The 23010-nt window shown below is 47.3% G+C and overlaps 1 pseudogene; it reads left to right on the top strand.

Annotated features, from left to right (window-relative positions):
- Positions 1–15731: 15731 nt before the first annotated feature.
- Positions 15732–19340, top strand: LOC119466521 (uncharacterized; annotated as a pseudogene).
- Positions 19341–23010: the final 3670 nt, after the last annotated feature.

Genomic DNA, 23010 nt, shown 5'->3' with positions numbered 1-23010 from the left:
ATAGCTCGCGAAATCTGAAAATAAGTCTTAGTTTAACGAAAACTCACGCGAACTATCTACATATCTCTGCGAAGAAAAACAACTGCCGAGAAAAACCACGACTGAAACAGGGCGCGGATCAAATATACAAGAATACACTTAACAGTAGTTCCTTAAAATAAAGTTCCGAAGAAAACAAAGTTCAAAAGAGAAGAAATGATGTCATACGCGTGGCCGGGCAGCAGCAGCAAGTCCATAAACCGTGAAGTTGGCGCGCAAAGCTTTCCCGAAGAATGCTGGCGAGCCGATCTTGTTGAAGTGGATGCAATTGCTGGGATGGGTTTCCCGGGTGTCTAGATCTGACGACTTCCCTCAAGCAGGTTGAGCTAACTTGAGGCGAAATACCGCGAGCTTCCTTTTAGACGTTGGTTTGTCGTCTCGTACGTCAACGATTTAATCGGAGTTCCGAGGCGGCTAGGCGGCCCATGCGATACTGGACGACACTGGCACCTTGACTGCTTCTGAGCAGATTACAGGCTCAGATTCCAGACTGGTTAGTAGGGCCTTAAAGCTGCTCTTAAATACCCTCTCATTTCCCTAGTTCCTTTTGTCGGGTAACTGCAAGTATGCAGAGTTCACCTAATTATTTCATGACTCCTCCCAAAAGTCGTGGCCACGCCCCTTTTATTCAGGCGCGAGGGAACGGTATATTCCCCCCCCCCCTCGCTTTCCGAGGTCGCGCCCCCACACTGCACCACACGGACGCACACGCATAGGCGCAGAGTTTTCATTTTTCCGTAGGGGGGTGTAAAGGCTGGGGCCTGACCAGCTTGCCGAACCCCACCCATGTATGCATATATATATATATATATATATATATATATATATATATTGCAACAAGAGTATCTTGCAGGTAGACTTGATAAAGCGGTTGAACAAGCCGGATCGTTGAAAACCGACCTAGCGCGAACCACACGATCGTCAACGTCTTCTTCCACACACTGGCTGGCACAGAGCTGGTGCCGATGTGCTCCGGTACAATCACTCCCCACGCAGAAAGGAGCCAACCTGGCGACTTAGGGGAAGGACAGCACAGGACGGTCGTAGCACGGTTTCAGCCGAGTGACGTGAACTGTTTCACGCCCTCGGCAGCGGTGGTCGGAAGATGGCTCGAGCGGCTCGATGATGTAGTTGACGGGAGATGTTTGCTCGACTACTCGGTAGGGACCGTGGTTTTTCGAGAGAAGCTTGGTCGAAAGGCCGGGAGTAGTGGACGGGACCCAGAGCCAAACTACCATTCCTGGGGAATAGTGAGCACTAGATGCAGATTCGTCATGGCGTGATTTTTGGGGACATTGGTCTTGCGCGGTAAACGAGCGAGCCAGTTGACGACCCTCTTCAGCGTAAGCAGCCGCTTCGGAAACGGGCAAGGCTTCAGAGACATCGGGTCGGTAAGGGAGAATGGTGTCCATGGAACAGGATGGTTCACGTCCATATAGAAGAAAAAAAGGAGAGAAGCCGGTGGTAGCTTGAGGCGCAGAGTTATAGGCGTACGTGACGAAGGGCAGCACCCCGTCCCAATTGGAGTGATCATCGGACACGTAGATCACAAGCATATCTCCAAGGGTGCGGTTGAAACGCTCCGTCATGCCGTTTTTCATGCCAATATATATATATATATATATATATATATATATATATATATATAACCTTTAATAACACTTACACTGGCAACTTCGTGTGGCCTCGAAAGATTGCTGTCTGAAGTTACGAGCTTATATGAGTCCTCAGAGTAGAAGACAGTTCAGTTTTACAGCCCGAGCCCCCTCGCACCGCCAAGAGACTGGCGTCTCTTGGTTGCGCCATACGACAAGCGCATTCAGTCAAACACGTTAGGGAGACACGTGTGTTTTGTGCGTACCAAGCAGATAGCTTTAAAGGTAGGTCCCACGCGGCCACGCCATACGCAGCAGCCACCTCCCCTCCCCCCGGTTCCTTGCGCACGACCGAAGACGGCGCGCTCCCTCCCCGCTTTCTTCTCTTACGGGCGTGAGAATGAGCCACCATAGACGGTGAGCCGCCATTGTTGGCTCACCGCACATACCGCACATACAGCACATACTCGCACATATAGCATACGGCGCGCAGCGACGATGTTACCACCCTTCGACTTTATATAAGGAACATCAAGGCGAGGACGATGGCAGAAATACGCCTGGAGTGTCCATATAATTGCTATCGCAATAAAGCTCCTTCAAGAAATGAAGTAATGCTTACTCTACTTAGGATACCTAACAACCTCTTCCAAAAATAAAGTAATATCCACTGCAATTGAAACACTAAAAAACACCTGCAAGAAATTAAGTAATATTTCTTCTAACTTGAACACCCCAAAAACTCTTGTGAGAGATGGAGGTGACTATAATTCTATATGAATGGAGTATATTATGCTCTCATCTGTTAATGCGCTAGACGAAGAGACATTTATTTCCATTTGGGATTGTTTCTGTTTAGTGTTCTTATGAACGGCTTGGAATTCGACCGCTCAAAGGGTGGGATACATCGCCGCGGGCTTTCCCGTGACGAGAGGCTGTTATCATCTTCCTGGAACCTCGGATCCCTCCAGTGTGGGAAACAGGCCCGCGCGCTTCACCGTGTCGCAATATTCTCCTTCATTTCCGAGAAAGCGTCACCCTTCTACGCTCTGAGTAGATGCAAAGGCGAGTACCCAAAGGAGAAGGCACAAATGGGAAGACGTCATCCACTTGAAACCTGACAAAGGCATTGACACTTCCATAAGTTTCCCAGGGGGACATCGGCTGTCAGCAGACCGCGAGGGGTTATTTATGGCCGTCCTGGCCCCTGTGTTAGGCTGAACCACTCGAGACTTGGATAGAGTCACTATGTACCAGCGAAGTGAATACAGTCTTTTCTATTTTTAATCATCACGATGCCCGCCTTCATCGCCGTCACCTGATTCTTGCGGTGAAGACCCACCTAACCCGGTCGAGATCGTATCAGCGTGTACCGACAATATCAGTGGCGAGCGATCAGCGTAGTGCTGGTGTTACGTATCCACGACCACTTCTCTGTTGCTAAATGGCCACGTCGCTTTGCCGCCGGAAGTTCTCGCGGAGTCTGTGTGACAGGGAGATTTCACTAGATGGATGGATGCTACGAGTGTCCCCTTTGGAATGGGGCGGTGTCTTGCGCCACCAAGCTCGTTGGTATATTGCCTAATGTCCTACCTTTCATCAAAAAAAAAAACTAAGAAAAAAAAAACATCACGAAGAAGAAACTTTATGAACCCCTGTTGGGCCCTTTGGTCTTGTACGTTGTTTGTCGTTTGCTTACTTTTCTTCCACCAATCTTTCAATCGCCTCTTACTAATCTCTATTGTGGATATGTTTTATTTCCCCTGCTCTCGCTGAACCTAAGGGCTGTTTGCCAGCTACTTGCCGGCGGTTCGCATACGCAAACGGCGTGTGGCAAGTTGCATTGCCGCTAACGTGGACGCTCCTTCAATTTCGGCGCCACGGACACCATAATTGGCTTCAAAGAAATCAATGTCACTCTGCTTATGAAGGAACTGTATCTATTTGCGTCTGGAGTATGCCGAAATAGAACAAGTAATCGCTTACTTTAAGTGCGATGTCGTTTATATAGCTTTTTAGCGTCAAGCGCTTGAAACTCTGCAATGAACCGCCGTTGTCGAGGTAGCGTTTTTTAGACGTAGACAACGATTCACTGTATGCGATCCTCGACCTCCTCGAGATATATTGCATAAAATAACTCTGCAGTGAGGCAATCCGATTGAAACCGTATACGGCGAAACAATCGGTTGTATACGCTTGCAGGGTGCTTTGTTTTTCATTGTCCTCGATGATCATAGCGTCTTCCCCGTTTTCGATATTCACAGTGAGATAAATGAAAAGAAAAAAAAAAACGCCAAACTGGCTAAGGTTACATTTTCGTAAAACTGAAGAACAACGTCCTACCTGCGGCCCTGCGCTTGTTTATGAGATTAAAAGTTACGGCGCTTTTTTCACTCACGGCACTCAGGGCAGTTTATCACAAGCGCCCCTTGGGCAGCGCTTGCTTTCCATAGGGGACATAAAACTATATTGCGATCTGGCAAGATTGACCGCGTCGGTCTTCCTTGAGTTAAACTTGCGAAGTGCCTTGCGCGGTTTAGCCGTATGGACTCAGAATGCAAGACTAGCCATCATCGGCCAGCCAATAAGTAGGGTGAACTTCACTGTACACCAACTAATCAACGAAACAACGCTCGGTAATTATTGCACTCTTGGATATCCATCGGGACTGCATTCTAAAGATACGTACTGTACTTTTAATCTGAGCCTCTTTTTGGGGCATCATGCGCTTCAAACATGAGCTAAGTGCTCTTATGAATTGCTCATACGCCCTAAAAGGTTCGGCTGAAGCCTCTAGGTTGACTGACCAGGGGCGGAATTCACTAAACTGTGCTGTTCGTACGTAATTTCTAAGCCAAAATGTTCTTACGCTGAGATAAGGGTGGCAACGCATTTAACTTACGGTATCGTATGAGAGTGAGGAGGAAAGAAAGCTCGGATTAAACGACCAGAAATGAAACAAGTGTGGTCAATGATAGCATGATCGCACAACATGCATATGTAGTCGAGGCTATATCCTTATGGCAAATTACTGCACACACCTATTCGACAGCTTCCTTTTCCGGGCGTCTGCTACTGCGCCGACAAGCTCAACCGCGCTCGCCCGTTCACCGCAGCGTCGTCAAAAGAATTGCAGTGAAAGTGTTACGCAGTCTGCTCCCATTTCTTCGAGAGACAGGACTGATCGAACATATTTGGCACAGAAAGAGACGCTCATTCGGAGCAATTGCTGGCCAGGTCTGCTAGGCTCACCCCGCCTGTACAGATCCCCACCACCACCCTATTACAAAAGCTACTAAATGTCTTTAGTTCTATACGAATTACGTAAATGACAACAAAACTCCGTTATATATGGTTCGTACGGCCTTAAAGCAAGGGGCACTCCACCCGTACGTTCACGGGTACGGTATGTGATCGTGCTGCGCGAGATCGCAGGCACGGCTGTAATGCGCGCCTACTGTAGGCTCCCTCGCCAGCCCCTCATCACATCCCTCGCCAGCCGGTACCGTGTAAGGTGCTCGTCGACGACGTCGTCAAGCGCCAACCGACGACGAAACGTGAGCTCGCTTCTGTTGTGACTCGCGTTGATGTCCGGTTCCATCCTACCGCGATCCGCCAGTTGTTGGGGCGCCGTTACTACAACCTCGACCGGCATCAGTTCTACGTAGCATAGCGCAGCCGGCAGGCTGCAGGCGGCCGGTAGATCATGGCGACCAGGCAGGGCGAGAGGATTTTAAGCGCGAAACTTGCACGGTTTATTTCATCTTGAAGGATTGCAAAGAAGAGAATGAATGAACGAGAAAAAATACATGGCGGGGCCGCTTAAATAGGCCTTCCAACAATGAGGCTGGATTTCGCTCAAGTCACGTGACAGGAAAGTCCAGTCAGGGGGGATGCGGACGCAGCTCCCTCTCGCCTAGGTGACGTTTCCCGGGCTTGCCTCCGCTGGCGGCAACCCGAGGCTCCTGAAGACGTTATTCGTGGAAGGCGGGCCTATTCGCCCCCCCCCCCCCCCTACGCACATGCACACAAAGGGATCAGCCACTCGGACATCCCAGTCCCCGCAACTGTACACAAAGGGATCAGACACTACTGCGTTCCAGATGCTCCGGAAGACCGTTTCGTAGAAGGCGGGCTTAATCGCCTCCCCACACCTGCGCACAAAAGGATCAGCCGCTACTGCGTCCCGCCCGCGACAACCAAGCACGATGGGGAGACCTCCTCCGTTAATCCATTTAAACGGGCTGTCGTACGTCAACCGCAACACTTCGCAAAGAATCACTGTCGAGGGCACGGAGAGCTATGAAAGTAGCCCTAAAAAAGAAATACAGAAAGAAGCTGTAGCTACTGACATTCCAAAATTAAATCAGAACACTTCACTACGTAACATCCAGACCTGAAAGTTTCACTGCCTATCACACTTTGACATCGTATTAGCGTTCATCGCTTCTTCATAGCTTCTCCTCGTGTGATAAAACACGATGATGCCTCGCTCCAGATCAAGAGTTTTTTCTTGCTGGTTCAGGCCACCGTATTTCGACAGAGGCAAAATGCACAAAGGGACATACACGTCAATTTTGGAGACCGGTAATAAATCATAGGTTTGTGATGTCAGGGCCTGGAGCTAACTACGCTGTATGTCATATAGCCCAAGTGCCACCTCATAGAAGTCAAGGGTAATCAGCATGATGTTCAGGACCAACGTTGCCATATACTTACCAGCCTCATAAGAACACCGGCTCTAGTGCACGTCAGCATACTGTACAGCATCGTACTAGAAGCACATAGTGGTTCAGTATTCTCGCTGGTTTCGCATACAACCGGTTCAACTCGTCGATTTTGCGACACTGACGCACTTTATGCACAGCAGTCACTGCACATACCGGTTGTTTCAGCGAACACTTTCAAAAATTTTTAGAGGCTGCCTGTGCCAGATAGCACAATTCTAGTTCATAAGCTGGTCTATTCGAAGAGGCAAACATTACTTGGACAACAAACTGAAATCGGCTAATTAACAAAAAATCCCTAAGTAAGGTTTTAACATGGTGGCCCGTATTGCAATTTAGAAATTATAACCGTGGAGTTCGCAAGGTGGATCTATTAGAATGAGTTCTCAGGATGACACCAATTTCGCGATATTAATTCCCGAACTTTGTAGAGCAATGCATTGGCGTTCCAGTTACTTATGTGTTTCAATATACAAAAAAATGACGTTTTGTTTCCTTACTCCTTTACATACTCTAGAGCCTGACTGCCGATCATGAATTCTTGTTCGCTTGACAGGTTATTCAACATTACCTTTGTAAACCTACTCTTACACTTTATTGGTTAAGGTCCACAATCAATTGTTACAATGTGTCCCATGCGTTGCTGAACAGGACAATGTCATCGGCAAGCTGAAGCGTATTGAGATATTCACCATTGATCATCGTCCTTGATCTGTCCCAGTCTAATAACTAGCATGCAATGAATATTATTGGAGAGATTGTATCTCCTTGTCTGATTGTTCTCTCGATAAATACTTCCCACTTTTCTTGCGGATATTTAAAACGTGTGAAGCCACAACTATCACTGAGGCATAGTCGAAGCCTGAGGAGATGCAAATACGGGCGCTGTGAGTGAACATAAATATAGAAGTTACACATAAACGAAATCATTTTTGACTTCTTAGCCGAATGCTGCACTTAGCACGGACTTGATGTGAAGTTCTTTCAGTCCTTCAGTACAATCCATACGGTATGCACTTACGCCGCTAATTACACACAAATGTCATAGATTTGTCCAAACGCACTCAATTAGGTGATCGATTTTTGCACCACCGGCAGAGCGCACAAAGCAGCCTAATTCCATAAAGCCCCTTGATGTTGAAAGTAGCGACACTCTCCTCCGCGCGCGCGCTTTCCTCCTCAATTCTCGCCGGATTTCTCCCCGCCCAGGGCTGGCGCGATGCGCACGGCACGCTGAACCCTCCAATGGCTCGCTACAGCCGCATTAGCATCAATGCGCGCGCTTGGTTATTCGGCCTTGTGAAGCGTTGTATGAGAATTTATCCCTTGTGAAACTGTCATGATGAAAGTACGCTTCCGATAAAACGTCGCCACATTTTTGTTTTTCGAGGACGCTTCGATAAATACAAGCGGATGCGCTCCGAAAAAATGAGTACCAAGCAGCGGCTCAGCGGTTCGCCTCTGTGGCCACTTGGGCTGTCCGTAACGCGGAGCTGTATTGAGCGCATATAATGTAAGCAGCGTAGAATATGGACGAAAACTTGTGTCATAATCGTGGCTCTTAAAAAGCTCAAAGAAGGTAACCAAGAAGAAATGTTAGTTTACTTAAAATTAATTCGCCCAAAGTAGTGGGCCAAAAGCCTTTGTACAAATGCCACTGTTCAAAATCCATGTTGGGTTTGCGAAAGAGCCAGTATAGATCTTAACGCACGCTACTGTATTCCGCCACGATGAAAAGACCAGAAATTAAAAAAAAGAAAAAAAAAAACGTTTGCTCACACGGAAACTTCTGAGACTATGGCACTTGAATTTGAACTTACAGAATTCAAAATTTAATGTTTATCAGCATTCAGGGAAAGTGTGAAAAGCGCGTGGCTTGTACTTTGAGCATCCGCGGATAATTAATACACGCCCGATACGTATATATATATATATATATATATATGTATATATATATATATATATAAACTTTATTTGGCTGGAAAATATTTTAAGTATAGCGGTGGTCGGAGCCCCTCAGTCCAGGGCCCCACTGGCCTCTGTCGCCTGCCTGACCTGGCTAATTAAGGACTTTTGTCCTGCCAAGTCGGAACGGGCGAGCTGTGCCCCCCACTGCTCCATTGAGATATTCTTAGTTGGCCTATGAGGGTGCTTAGTACGTAACTTCTCTTCTTCTATTTACTGCATGGCTGCTGCTAAGATATTATTGAGCGATTGTTAATTGACTTTTTACTTTCGCTTAACCAAGTCATGTTCAAAAGCCTATATGCAGGAAAGAGGAAAATTGTTTGGTATATTTAAACAAAATAATTCTTATTCTCACTTTTTCCACGATGAAAATCGTTAACAATGTTTTATAACTGATGGCACTGAATTACAGAATGATCTAGGCGGCGCCGAAGGTTGCCGACCGAACCGGTAGGAGATTCGAAAAAAAGTGCCACGTGAACTACGGCATATATGGCAGATAAACTGTAATATTCTCCGTATTTCAGTGCTGTATGTGCGTATTTCTTCGTTAATCGCTGTTTCACATGATGGTCTCATTTCTAACAATCATGTTTCGCCGTTCATTCTGTTTCTTTATGTAATTACGGTGCGAGGACCTATGCTATACTTAATAAGTATAATATCATTGAAGAGGGCCTTGCATTTTTTGAGCATTTCTTGCGAACTTCGCACCTCTTTGCCGGGAGGTTCCTTTTCTTTGGCGCCGGCCGATCCGAGAACAAATAAGGAACTGCGTTGGGCTTCAATTTTTTTTCCATAGGCTTGCAATTCCTTCGGTTAGAAGTGATCATAAAATATAATTAGTTAGCTAGTGGTAGGTTTTTATGGCGCAAGGGGAACTGCGGCCAAAAAGCGCCAAACACAAGGTTGATGGTCGACTCAGGTTAGTGGGCAGTAAAAGAGAAGGATAAGAAACAATGGTGTATAGGCCTAAAATAATTAGGTAATGATTACATTAAATGATTATGGGCAAAGCGTATGACATATGCAAGGTCAGGCAGCCTCAGCAACAGTCCTTGTCAGGGCAAGGAATGCGGAGTGCCTGACATGGGAGATAAAAAATCTCAGCCATTTCCTCGGGAATGAGACAGGGCTGAGTTCAATGGAGATATGAAATTGCACTTAGGAAGCCTACGCTCGCTAAAAACTTGAAAACTCTTTTTTGTGAGAACATTTGGTAGTCGCCGAGAAAGAAGGTCAAGTGCCGAGGTATTTGGTTTCTGTGCAGTTCTGGGAAGTGGCGTCGCCTGTATGGTTCTAGCCCCTTGCACATGATTAAAATATGAATGACGGACAGTCGATCACCACATTTTTTTTGACAGTGCGGTGCTGGAGAACTGTTTAAAAGATGTGAATGTGTTGCATGTGTGTGTCCTAATCTAAGCCTGCATAGTGCAACCTCTTTATATCTGTCGCGTTTCCCGGTAGCATATCTTCCTATTATGGGTTTTATTGAGTACAGTTTGTTTTCAATTGCTGCATCCCATTCTTCTTGCCATTGCCTACGGATTATGTTTCTAATGTGTGGCCTGAGGTCCTGGTACGGTACATTGTCTATGTCAATAGAATTACGGAAAGCAGCTGACTGCACAAGTGTGTCACCTACGTCATTGCCAGCTAAGTTGCAGTGCCCCGGTACCCAGGACAGTGTGATTTTAAGTTTGGATTTGGAGCCGACTTGAGACATTTTATAAGGAAATTGGTTACTGGATTTTCATGCTTTTTACCGGATGACAACGCAGTCACCGCACTGAGGGAGTGTAAATGTGATGGAGGCTGGTTGTTTTTTCTGTAGGATGTGCTTTACGGCCAGGAGGATGCCACAGCATTCTGCAGTAAATATGCTTGTATGTTCGTTCATTGTTTTCGATTCGGGAAATTGAGGACAATGTGCGGCACATGCGACAGCTGAGGACTTGGAGGTGTCAGTGTAACACTAGGCACACCTGTATTTTGCCTGCAAGTAGATAAACTGCTGATTTATTGCGAGCGGATGCCCATGTATGCCCACTTCAAGAAATGACACGTCACAGTTAACAGCGTGTATTTCCCACGGCGCAATGGCGTCTTTATGGGACACCACCTGGAGGTTGGAGACCGGTATGTGCAGGCTTTCAATGTGTGACGCGACTCTAACGGGATATGGTGGCGTTGCTGATGGTCGCCTCAAGAGCAACTGGGTGTTGGTTGTGTCACGCAAGAGTTCACCAGATGAAAGCTCTGCATGACAGAGCACCTTAGTGGCATACACTATGCTTGTGCACTGTCTTCGTCGTTCCAGTGACTATCTGTTCGCCTCAACATACAAGCTGGCTATTGGGCTAGTTCTGAAGGCAATAGTGGCGGCCAGACGGAGCCCAAGGTGGTACACGGGGTCACGCATCTTTAGCGCAGACTTTGACGCTGATTCGTGCACTACCAAGCCATAGTCAATGCGTGACAGGACAACGCTATTCAGAAGGTTCAGTAGACAGTCACGTTCTGCCCCCCATGACTGATGGGAAAAGATCTTTAGTAAGTTCAATGCTTTCAAGCATTTCAATCGCAACTGCTTTATATGTGCAACAAAGGTGAGCTTTTTGTCGACCACAACACCTGGGAATTTGTGATCTTGTTTAATGGCTATGATCTGCCCGTTCAGTCTGATGTTGGGGTCTGGCCTAATGCCACGCTGTTGATTTGATTTGATTTGCTTTATTTGTCTTTCCAAGAAAGGAGCAGTCACAAAAAGCTACTGCAATGAGTAGCTTGACGGGGTGACAGCCCCGTGAAGCTACTCATTGCAGAAAAAGGTAAACAGACGGTTTTTCCACAGTTGAATTTAAACCCAATTTCATTTGCCCAGCTTGAGAGTTTATTTACCCCCAACTGAATTTGCCGTTCAGAGTTGGCCAAGTTGCAGGATTTGAAACTGATCTGGACATCGTCTACGTAAACAGAGTAAGAGATAGTTTTGGGCAACACACTGCTTAGGGAGTTCATTTTAACTACGAAAAGCTTGCAGCGGAGAACGCCACCTTGGGGAACACCATTCTCCTGTATGAACCGCTTCAATAGAGCATTTCCAAGACGAACCACGAAGGTGCGTTCGGAGAGGTAGCTTTCTGTAGTATTCAGCATGTTTCCCGAGACTCCAAGAGAATGCACATCACGGGGAATGCCATAACGTCACGTCGTGTCATAAGCTTTTTCCAGGTCAAAGAATACAGAAAGACAGTGTTGTTTGTGGATAAAGGCATTCTTGACATAATACTCAAAGGCTACAAGTTGGTCAGTTGTCGACCGACCAGAACTTAATCCAGCTTGACGTTGGCCAAGGAGGCCGTTATATTCAAGAAAATACACAAGGCGGCGATTTATCATTTTTTCAAACACCTTGCATAAGCAACTAGTCAAGGCAATGAGCCTGTAGCTAGCTGCAAGTGCGGCTTCCTTTCCTTGTTTAAGAATGGGTATGATAACAGCCTATTTCAAGGCTTTGGGTAGGCGCCCAGAGGACCATATCTTGTCAAACAGAAAGAGGACGGTTATAAAGGTGTGTTCATGTAAGTGCTTGAGCATGCCATATGTAATTCTGTCTGGGCCTGCTGCTGAGTTGCCACATGTTCCCAGAGCCGCCTTCAGTTCCTCCATAGTGAAAGGGCTATTGTACCCCCCTATGGGTGGTCTTTTATCACGGATAGGTTTCCGCTCCTCCGCTAGCTTGTGTCGCATGAAGGAGTCTGTATAATGTCCTAAGCTAAAAATGTATTCAAAATGTTGACCTATCCATCTGCTTGGTGTTCCAGTGTATCACCAGCAGTGCTCGCCAGAGGCACTGGGTGAGTACTGCTCCCTTGAAGTTCTCTAAGTCTGTTGTACACTTTATGTGTATCTGTGTAGGAGTTTACAGAACAGAGGAATGACTGCCAGCTTTCCCGTTTGGATGCACGTCGGATACGCCTGCTATTTGCTTTAGCACACTTTAAGTCAATTAAATTGTTAACTGTAGGATACCTGCGGAATTTTGACTATGCTTTGTTTTGGTTCTGACGGGCATTCTTGCACTCCACATTCTACCATGGCCTAAGTTTGTTTTGTGCCTTATTTGATGTATGTGGGATTAATTTCTGTGTGGCTTCTATCATATGCAAAGTGATCATGCATTGTAATTCGTTTATACCTAGGTCTACGATTGGAGAACTGGGCAGTTTTGAGAGTTCTCGAAACTGCTTCCAATCAGCAGCCTGTTCTTTATATTTCCTATGATTATTTACACCCACATTTATGTGTTTTAAGCAAACAGGAAGTGGTCGCTTCCATACAGATTATCGATAACAGCCCACTCAGTGGTTGCCAAGAGGACCGGAGAGCCAATAGCAAGGTCTATTGCTGTGTATGAGTTATGCACAATATTAAAGTATGCTGGCACGTTTTTATTAAATATACAAGAACTGGAGGACAATAGAAATTTTTGGATTAGCGCACATGGGGAATCAACTCTTGAACATCCCCATAGTGGATGGTGTGCATTGAATTCTCCAACCAACATCAATGGATCCGGGAGCTGGTCAATGGGTTTTTCAAGTTCTTCGATGGAGAGGTGATGATCCGGAGGAATATATAGGGAACATACAGTTATTATTCTCCCAAAAGTTTGGGCTCGTATGGCCACTGCCTCTAGATCGGTAACCAGAGTGATACTCTGACAGGGAATTGTTTTCTGCACAACAATGGCGACGCCACCCGATGAGTGGGCACTGCCTTGCCTGTCTTTCCGGTACGTTACATATTCGTTTAGAGACTTGTGCGTGTTAGGTTTAAGTGTGTTTCTTGTGGGTAAAGTATGTTTGGTTGGCATTGTGCAAGTATTTCATATATGTCATCCAGGTTCTTGAGTAGCGCTCGGCAGTTCCAGTGTATAATTCTCTCAACAGCCGTTTTTGTGAGTGAGAAGGGGATGGGTTATTCAAATGTCACCGCCTTTATTAGGCGGCTTGACCGGCGGATATTTTTTCTGTTTGAGGCGGTCTAGAAAACCTCGCCTCTCTTTGGGGGATTCTCTCAGCTTCTGAGACACTGAGGATCCCGGGGTCACTTCCATTGCTTCCGGCGGAGACTCGGAAGCGGATGAGGGTTTGTCAAGAGGGGTAGACTCCCTCTCAGTTGTCTCTGTTGTTCCAGAGGTGTGTGCGAAGTTGACCTCTGGGACTTGAAAGGTTGATGCAGCCGATGGCTTCTTGCTGGGGGGCCGAGAAAGGCGCGCATCAGCAAAGCTGTACTGCGTGCACACCGCAACTAGACGCCGCCCGGCCCCCCGGCGCGCTGCGTCAACGTAGTATCTTGCGTGGAGAAGCAAGAGCTTCTTCCGGGCTTCAGTTAATGATGTTTTCCGTTCCTTTGATTGGAATGATCTTTATCTCGTTCTGGAACATTTCACAAGTTCGCGAGTATGCAGCGTGCGGCCCGTGACAGTTGGGACATTCTGTTTGAGTGGCACTGCAGCTTTCGGTTGGGTGCTCGTGAGCACCACACTTTGCACAGGTGAGTTTCCCGCGACATGTGTTGCATCCGTCTCCATAGTTTTGGCACTTAAAGCATCTTCTCGGGTTTGGGACATAGGGGCGGACTTTGCAGTGAATGACCTCTGCTTTCACAACATCTAGTAGACGGGAACGATTAAAGGTCAAGACGATATCGCGTGTCACTACATCTTCACCGTTTCGCCTTATGGTGATGCGGCGTAGGGCAATGACACCTTAATCTTTGAAGCTATCGAGGAGGTCTGAGTCTGTTTCGCGGATCAAATCACGTTCTGATATAACGCCTTGTGCTGTGTTCAGACTGCGGCTCCTAGAATGTCACCTGTGTTTCACCGTTTTATTCACGGGAAGGTCCCGGGGCTCGCCGCCTGGTAAACAGACGAAGACCCCGTCGGCCGGAGCTTGACCATGGTCCATGGTTTCTATCCTTCACCTGAAAACCTTTTGCCACGGTGCTGATGACAGCTTCGGTATGGGGGCTAAGGGTCCACGGTGGCGCCAAGCACCATCACCTTGATACTCAAGGGGCCCTTGCGGGAATCGTAAAAAATTATTGCTGAACATGACAGTGATCTCTGAGTATACGCATGGTAACAAGCAAATTTCTTTCATTTGAATTTGTTTGCACTCTTGGAAAGGAAGACGGCCCAAGCATGCACATTTTATTATACATGTAACTAAAAGGAAACGCCACTTATCTATTTATAGATTGGGCTTCATGGCTTCGCAAGTGTGTGAACAAAAAAAAAACATTGTCGCCGTATTGAAACTCTGTAGTTATACAAGCCGGACGCAAGAAAAGCAAGAGAGTTCCTCGGAATCACAAGTATCAGGCGCGAGGATCACACACACACAAACATACACACAGACACGCGCGCACAATGTCCGGATGACACACCCGCACACACATACACGCACGCACATACGCGCGCACACACGCAATTACAAAATGGGAGTTAAAGGCATTAACTTATAAATTACATACATTCGAAAACTAAAGCGCGCGAAAGCACAAAGACAGCTTTGTCACAGCACGAAGAGTGAAGAAAAAAGTTCAGCAACTCACTATATGCATAGTTATAGGTGCTCCGTATTGAGCTGATCGAAGAGTCTGGCTACGCAGAGAGCAATAAAATCTCCATGCAGCTTCACCCACAAATATAAGCAAAACTGTAAGATTTACTTCGCAAAGAACGACGTGCTTAGAAGAGGTGAAATCCTTATTCACGATGTTACAGAGCCACTGCTCCGTCGCACGATATTCAGTTCTCCTCGGGGAAAAGAAACTAATGCTAGCCCTTTCTCTGACCTACCACTGCATTGAAACGCGCAGCAGCGAGGCATTTCCAAGGAGAACGAAGCTGAGATTCCTACGGAAAGACGGAACACCTTAGGAAACACACGTTCGGAGTGGCAGGGTGACCACGGCTTGGAAGGCGCATGGCGGGCGCGGTGATCTAAAAGCGCGCGAAAGAAAGTTTCGCGCCGTTTTTGTGACGTCAGAGTCACCTGACGGGGAAGTATTGCGCGCCGCGGCCATTCAGCGTGGCGGATGCGCTGGCTCCGCGAAAGAGGGGGAGTGAAAAAAAGGAGGCTGACGGCTGCGGCGAGGGCGTAGCGGCGTAGATAAAAGACTGCTGCTACTTTCCAACATCAAGGGGTTTTGGGTTTGCCTGGTTCGGTGAGAGGTGAGCCCACGGAGGAGCCGTACTGCACGGCTAACGTTGCAAAAGGGGACCGCGGCGTTCTGGTGATGTTGTTATCATGCGCATTTGCTTTGATTTCCCGTGCGTAGTCGTAGGATGTCGGTGACTGCTGTGCCTGTGTAGTGAGAAGTAATGCCGCGTTGCTTTGTGACCGACTGCAAAAGCGGCCACGACTCTGCGAGGCCTGCAGCTGAGAACAGGCACTTTTCCAATCCACCTAACGACGCCTCGCGGCTTCAAGAAGGGCAACACGCGATCCCAAGATGCGACAGGGAGCTCACGAGCTCTGGTGTTGTGTGCGACCTTCACTTTCAGGAAGAAGACATTGTGAAAAACTTCGTGCACAACATCGGCGGTGACGTCGTCGTCATACCACGAGACAAATGGGGCCTCAAGGATGACGCCCTACCTCGCTTGTTTCCAAACTGTCTACAATATCTGTCACAGCCTGTGCAGAAACGCCAAGCACCTGCTGCGAGACCTCTCCAACCAAAGCGTCGGAATGTTCAGGACGACGCCGAACAAGAAGAGACAGCGCCGAACACCTTCCATTGTGGAGAGGTTGCTCTGTGTCAGGCAGCGTCGCGATCGATAGCACCCAGTCCCTGTTCAAAGAGCTATCGACAATGGCGCAAGAGGTACGGCGGGTGCAAGGCTGGTCGACTGAACTCGTTGGTTCTACTGTCGTCCTGTACAAACTCGAAGTAGAAAACACAATCATCCGAGTCGACAAGGCAGTTACGTTCTCATGTGAGCTTTGTTTGTCAGTCAGTGCAAATGGGCGGCTCGTACCATCAACGCCATCAACTGTCTGCACAGGAAGCTCGCATCTGGAGGTTAAGGAATTCAGTGACCGAACATGCCTGTTCAGCCACGTGGAAAAGCTAAAGTCATGTCACGGCTTTCCTACCAAGCTTTACCCACAAATATCGTCCTCGTCGGTAGCCAGTAAATATGGTGAGACATGGCGACGCAAAACATGCACTAAGTTGAGCTTGAATGCCACCTGCCCAGAATGCAAAACACTGGGTACACTGTTTTTGATGCGCACATGGAACTGCCAAGGGCGCAAACCAAAAACCAAGAGCAAATGCATAAAAACGTCCTTCAGAAAGTTATCCGAGCGACGCTAGAGAGAGAAAAGCTGAACAAAGAGCTGGCTGTTTTGAAAAAAAACAACAACTTTGTAACGTGACTGAAGCTAACATTGAAAGTGTGCTTCATGTTCTTCCTGAAAAGCAGCAACTGGCATTCAAAACGGCCATGATGGCAGTAAAAGCAAAGATGAAAAACGGAAGGCATTCTGATGACGAATGGCTGATGACGTGCCTCTTGTTGCAATTTCTAGCCTAAAAGCTTATACCCTGATTTCAGACATGCAGCTGTTGCCGCTGCCTACTAAAGCCCGCTTGCGTCAAATCACCAGTGACATCCCATGCAAATACCGGTGCGATGAAGTTGCGCTAAGTACCATTAAGAGGCACTTTCAGGGCAAGAGCCACACCAGAAGGCATGGCGTTCTACTTCTGGATGAGATAAAGCTCAAGCAGTCTGTTGCCTTCAACAAGGTGTCCTGCAAAATGGACGTGTTTGTCGACTACGGGTACGTAGCATCCACACCCACAGATCAACTTGCTGATCATGAACCAGTCCTCATGTTTGTGCACCGAGACAAACACCTGAGACAAACACCTATTCGAGGACGGGGTGCAGACCATAGCAAGCTTCGTGACAAAAGGAGCAGCCCCTGGGCAGGTCCTTTCTAAACTCGTGCTGAGTGCTGTACTTGAACTGCACAAAAGCAATTCCTCAGTGTTTCCTGTCATAAGTGACAGAGTCGGGAACAACCGCTCAATGTGGACCCAGGTAGGTATATCGGGGAAGCTGGACTCTGCATTCCATTACATAGAGCACCCTTGGGAGCTTTCTCAGAGGATCTAATTTATTTGTGTTGTCCCACACATCATAAAATGCATCTGAAATCACCTGAAGATGCATACTTATGGACTGTTAAAAAAAACACAAAAAAGTGCAAATATTTTGAATTAGATTTTAATCGTTCACTTTCTTATTTCCACGCAGGTGATCATCAGATCAACTTTGATCACTACGTCACGCTGTTTGATACAGAAAAAGAAAAAAACCTACGAGTCGTGCCAAAACTGACGCGAGCCCGTGTTGCGCCTGATCATCTACAGAAGATGAATGCCAGGCTTGCCACCCAGGTATTTTGCTACTATAGCCTATGCGTGTAACTCGTTGCATGCTGTTTGTGTTCATTAATCTCAACACACAATCTTAACAGCTGTTCAGCCGTAGTACAGCGGTTGGCACCAAGCTGTACAGAGAAGCCAAAGTACCAGGCATTGAAAACTTTGAAGGCACCAAAACATCCACCAGGATGGTCAATGACCTTTTTGATGCTTTGAACATCAAGCTACTCTCGAGAAGAGTGAGACGCCACTCTAAAGAAATACAGGTGATTGCTGGACCCCTATTCACCTGATTGGGCCTTAAATGTTCTTGAGCGCTCACTTTGTTCAGCATGTCAACATCATGAAACTAATATTTTCAGCTCCTAAAAGCCTTGTTAGAGATTCTCAACACGACAGAGCGAAATTCAGTCGAAAAGAACCTGAAGCTTTTTGTGTCACAGCAAACAGAGTCTTTACGACTCTGTTTGCTGTCTACCATAGACATAATTGAATACTTGCTGGCTCAAGGTGCCCACTATATATGTCCTTACGGCAAAGTTAAATCAGGACCCCTTGGAGGTAAGCGACTGTGTTTACGACTCTGTTTGCTGTCTACCATAGACATAATTGAATACTTGCTGGCTCAAGGTGCCCACTATATATGTCCTTACGGCAAAGTTAAATCAGGACCCCTTGGAGGTAAGCGTGCCGTTGTTCTTGTTGTTACTTGGTGCATTTTGTTAGCACATGTCAGTAGAACCCAAAACATATATATCTGCTTCAGCAACACTTCGGGCTGGCACGCTCATTTGCCGGTGACCAATCTCACCCGACAGTTGTCAACTTCAGTCAAATATTCCGCCTCTTCAGCTTCTACACATTGTTAAAGACAGCTCTGCGTGGTAGTTTGCAAGGCACACCATGTTCTGTGCTCATTAGTGTTACTGACACACTTGAGAGAACAAAGGATGCCCACCAAGAAGAGAAATTCCGCCTGCACGACGTAGTGGAAGCCAAAATGATTGAAATCACCACTGCTTCTGCTGATGCATCTGAGCAAGGGCCAAGCGACCACGCGTATTACAGGGGTGAGGCGGAGGACACTGTTGCACACTACCTGTGTGGCTACGCCATACACAAGTTCACCAAGCATGCAACAAACCACCTCTCCATAGAGGACATCAGCTCCGACACGCCGTTGCTTGCTTCCGACAGCTATATAACTGAATACAGGAGCTTCAAGCAAGGCAGCTTAAAGCATCCAACACAGAAGATGTTGATATTTATGAAAATAGCAAAAAAGATAGTTTCAGCTTGTCTGGACAAGGAGGGTCTCTGTGGGGACATATTTTGGAAAGTGTTGGAAGAGTAGGAGGAGCACCACCTTTCTCGACTTGGCTGTAACCAGCACAATGCAGCATTCGCGTGCCAAGTGTTGAATTTTTTCGTCATCACACGCATGCATTTCTAATCGCGGGCTGTGAACCGCCGTCTGTGAAGCAGCGAAAAAGTGGCAATAGCGAACACACCGGCACGTCTACTGTAAGAAATCACGCAGCAGTCAGATGAGGTTCTTTGTGTTCTTTGAATATGTGAAGTACTCATGTTTGTGCGTGAAATAAATGTTTGTCAGGCCGTACATACTTTTTTTCTGCGGCCGCTGCAAAGCTAGGTGATAGGCTGCAGTAAAGGAAAGTGCGACCGCTTTGAGTCGTCGTCTTCTTTCTCTTGTCCTCGCAGGTAGTTCGCGATTTCAAGACGCAAATTGTTGCACCAACAAGCACAAGCAACCACCCTTGCGAGTGGTGGAGCGTGTAAACATTGTGCGGAAATATTCTAGCCATTTCAAACCGAGCATGCAGCCGGGCGTTCGCGGTACGTGCTAATCGGAAGTTCGCGAGCAATACTGGTCGCCCACTCAATTTTTCTGGTTTTCTGGATAATAGCAAACAATTTGTCTATAATACAAGAAAAATTCTAGCCAAGAAAGCATGCAGAACCTATGCACAACATCCGTTACCGCGGTGAACTGCAGAGGGAGGCTGCATGTTTGGCTGCGAGCCGACCTGTTAATCGGGCCTACAGTGGCGGGAGCGCTCCCTGGACAAAAATTATGGTGAGGCATTAAAAATAAAATAAAAGAAAAGCCTCGCCTGTACACCGAAGACAGTACACGGACAGAGGTCATGACTGTGGTCATGTTTCTGCGGCGGTTCAGGCGGAGTTTGACAACTGGGAAAGTATCTAGTAACGTTGATCTCGGCTGGCGCAGCGCCGCCGGCGTATTCGTGACTGGCTGCAAACGACACTAGCGCGTGCGCCGATAACGTCGGACTGTACACCGGCATTAAAATGTGAAAATCGTCCGCCGCTCCGCTGTGGCTTAGCGGGGCAACTCGGAGCGGACCGGACCGTAAAGACGCTCAACTAAAACACCCTAACAATAATGTGTTATACCAGGAAGCTCGCTTACTTTCTCTTAGGCGAGAGTCCACATGCTTACGGTTCAAACCTATTTAAGAACGGGCATAGGTGGACAGTTTTCGTTTTCCCGGGGGGGGGGGGGGGGTGATGCCTGACTAGCTTTCCAAACCCCACCCATGTATGCATATATATATATATATATATATATATATATATATATATATATATATATATTGTCACGCCAGATGGACTATACGAATTGAATGTCTTGCCTTTCGGCTTGTACTCTGCACCTGCTTTTTTTCAACGGCTTATGGATACCGTGCTTTCGGGGATGAAGTGGAAAACCTGCTTAGTCTATCTCGACGACGTCATAGTGTTTTCCGCAACGTTTAAGGAGCACCTCGAACGGCTTGAAGCAGTTCTGCAGTCTATATACGGTCCGCCGGCCTCACCCTAAAGCTTGAGAAATGCCACTTTTGCTTTGAGGAGCTCGAGTTCCTTGGCCATGTCGTCAGCCACGCGGGAGTCCGTCCGGATCCTAAAAAAATTGCCGCTGTCGCACAGTTCCCTGTTCCTTCAGATAAAAAGGCTGTCAGGCGCTTTCTCGGCCTTTGTGAATATTATCGGCGGTTTATTTCAGACTTTGCTCGCATTGCATCGCCGTTAACTCGCCTCACGAGAGATGACGTTGCGTTTATATGGGGCGACGAACAGCAAGCTGCATTTCATGATTTGCGGAACCGGTTACAAACGCCCCCTGTGCTTGCCCACTTTGACGAGACAGCTCCGACAATGCTTCACACAGATGTCAGCAATGTTGGTCTCGGATCTGTGCTTGTGCAGTGCCAGGAGAGCACAGAAAGAGTGATCGCTTATGCAAGCAGAACGCTCTCACGCGCAGAAGCAAATTACTCTACAACTGAGAAAGAGTGTCTCGCTGTGGTATGGGCGGTTACAAAATTTCGCCCTTATTTGTACGGTCGCCACTTCAAGGTTATCAGCGACCATCATTCGCTTTGCTGGCTCACAAATCTGAAAGATCCTTCTGGGCGATTAGCACGTTGGAGCCTGAGACTGCAAGAGTTTGATATGACGGTCCTGCACAAGTCGGGGAAACGGCATACCGACGCTGACTGCCTGTCTCTGTCATCCATTGAGTCAGCTCCTTCGACGGATGAAGAGGAAACTGCATTCCTTGGTCGTCTCGACACGTCTACCATTGCACAACAACAACGTGACGACCCGGAGTTGCTTGACCTGATTAATTTCTTGGACGGACGAGCCCAGACAGCACCTAAAGCTTTCGCCAGAGGGTTATCATCGTTTTGCTTAAGGAACAAAGCCCTATACAAAATGAACTTCTCATCGAGCGGATCAAGCTATTTGCTCGTCGTTCCTACTGCTCTTCGTAGTGAAGTACTGGAAGCATGCCACAACGAGGTCACTTCTGGGCATCTAGGATATACGCGGACACTGAACAGAGTGCGACAAAGATATTATTGGCCAGGAATACCCGTTGCCGTGAAACATCACGTTCGGACCTGCCTAGAGTGTGAGCGGCGCAAGTCACCTCCAAAGAAACCAGCCCATTCAAGTACCGCAAACGCCATTTGACCAGATCGGAATGGACCTCTTGGGTCCGCTTCCTACCTCTTCTAGTGGTAACCGCTGGGTTATTCTAGCAACTGACTATCTTACTCGCTACGCCGAAACAAAAGCTATCCAGAGAGGCACAGCAGCAGAGGTGGCCCGATTTTTCATAGAGAATGTTGTGCTGAGACATGGCGCACCAACCATTGTCATAACAGACCGAGGCACCGCATTCACAGCCCAGCTTTTAGATAACGTCCTGATGCTCAGTGGCACAAGTCACCGAAAGACAACAGCCTACCATCCACAAACAAACGGACTAACAGAGCGCCTGAACAAAACACTCGAAGACATGCTTTCCATGTACGTGAATATAGAGCACAACGATTGGGACGAGATTCTGCCTTATATCACGTTTGATTATAACACGGCTAAACAAGAAACTACACGGATGACGCCATTCAGTCTTGTCCACGGACGTGAAGTAAGGACGATGCTCGATGCCATGCTATCACACGCACCTGACGACATTGACACGGATGCCGATCAGTTTACGCAACGTACAGAAGAAGCCAGGCAGCTCGCTCGCGTGCGAATACACTAGCAGCAAGCATCCGATGTAGTTCGCTATAATGCTCATCAGAGACCTGTAACTTACGAAACCGGTGACAGAGTATGGGTCTGGACGCCTATACGAAAATGGGGACTATCCGAGAAGCTGCTGAGGCGATATTTCGGACCCTATAAAGTGCTGCGTCGGCTAAGTGACGTCACATACGAGGTCGTTCCAGATAGCCCTTACTGCACACGGCGCCGCCAAAACCGTTCTGAACTTCTGCATGTAGTGTGCATGAAGCCCTACGTCATCGAGTGACTGTACGAGCGACTTTCATTTTCACCAAGCGAACTTCATTGTCTAGCATCGGGGCGATGCTTTTTTAGAGAGAGAGAAAATGACGCGTACTCTATCTAGACGTTTAAACGACGATGACAGTATGTGCTTTAACTGACTCCGAGTAGTAGGACAGGCTAATTCGAAGACGAAGAAGATGTCTTTGTGCTGGTGATTCTCAAGCTGTTCCGCCGTCTTGTTCAGCGTGTTGCCTCTTGTTCGCGTTGACTCGTGACTATATATATATATATATATATATATATATACAGGAAAATTCGAAGCGCAACTTCGCAGGAATCTTAGGTTT

The sequence above is a fragment of the Dermacentor silvarum genome, chromosome 10, assembly GCF_013339745.2.
Source record: "Dermacentor silvarum isolate Dsil-2018 chromosome 10, BIME_Dsil_1.4, whole genome shotgun sequence".
NCBI lineage: Eukaryota > Metazoa > Arthropoda > Arachnida > Ixodida > Ixodidae > Dermacentor > Dermacentor silvarum.
The sequence above is the reverse complement of the archived record's forward strand: the minus strand, read 5'-3'. Positions and strand labels throughout refer to the sequence as shown.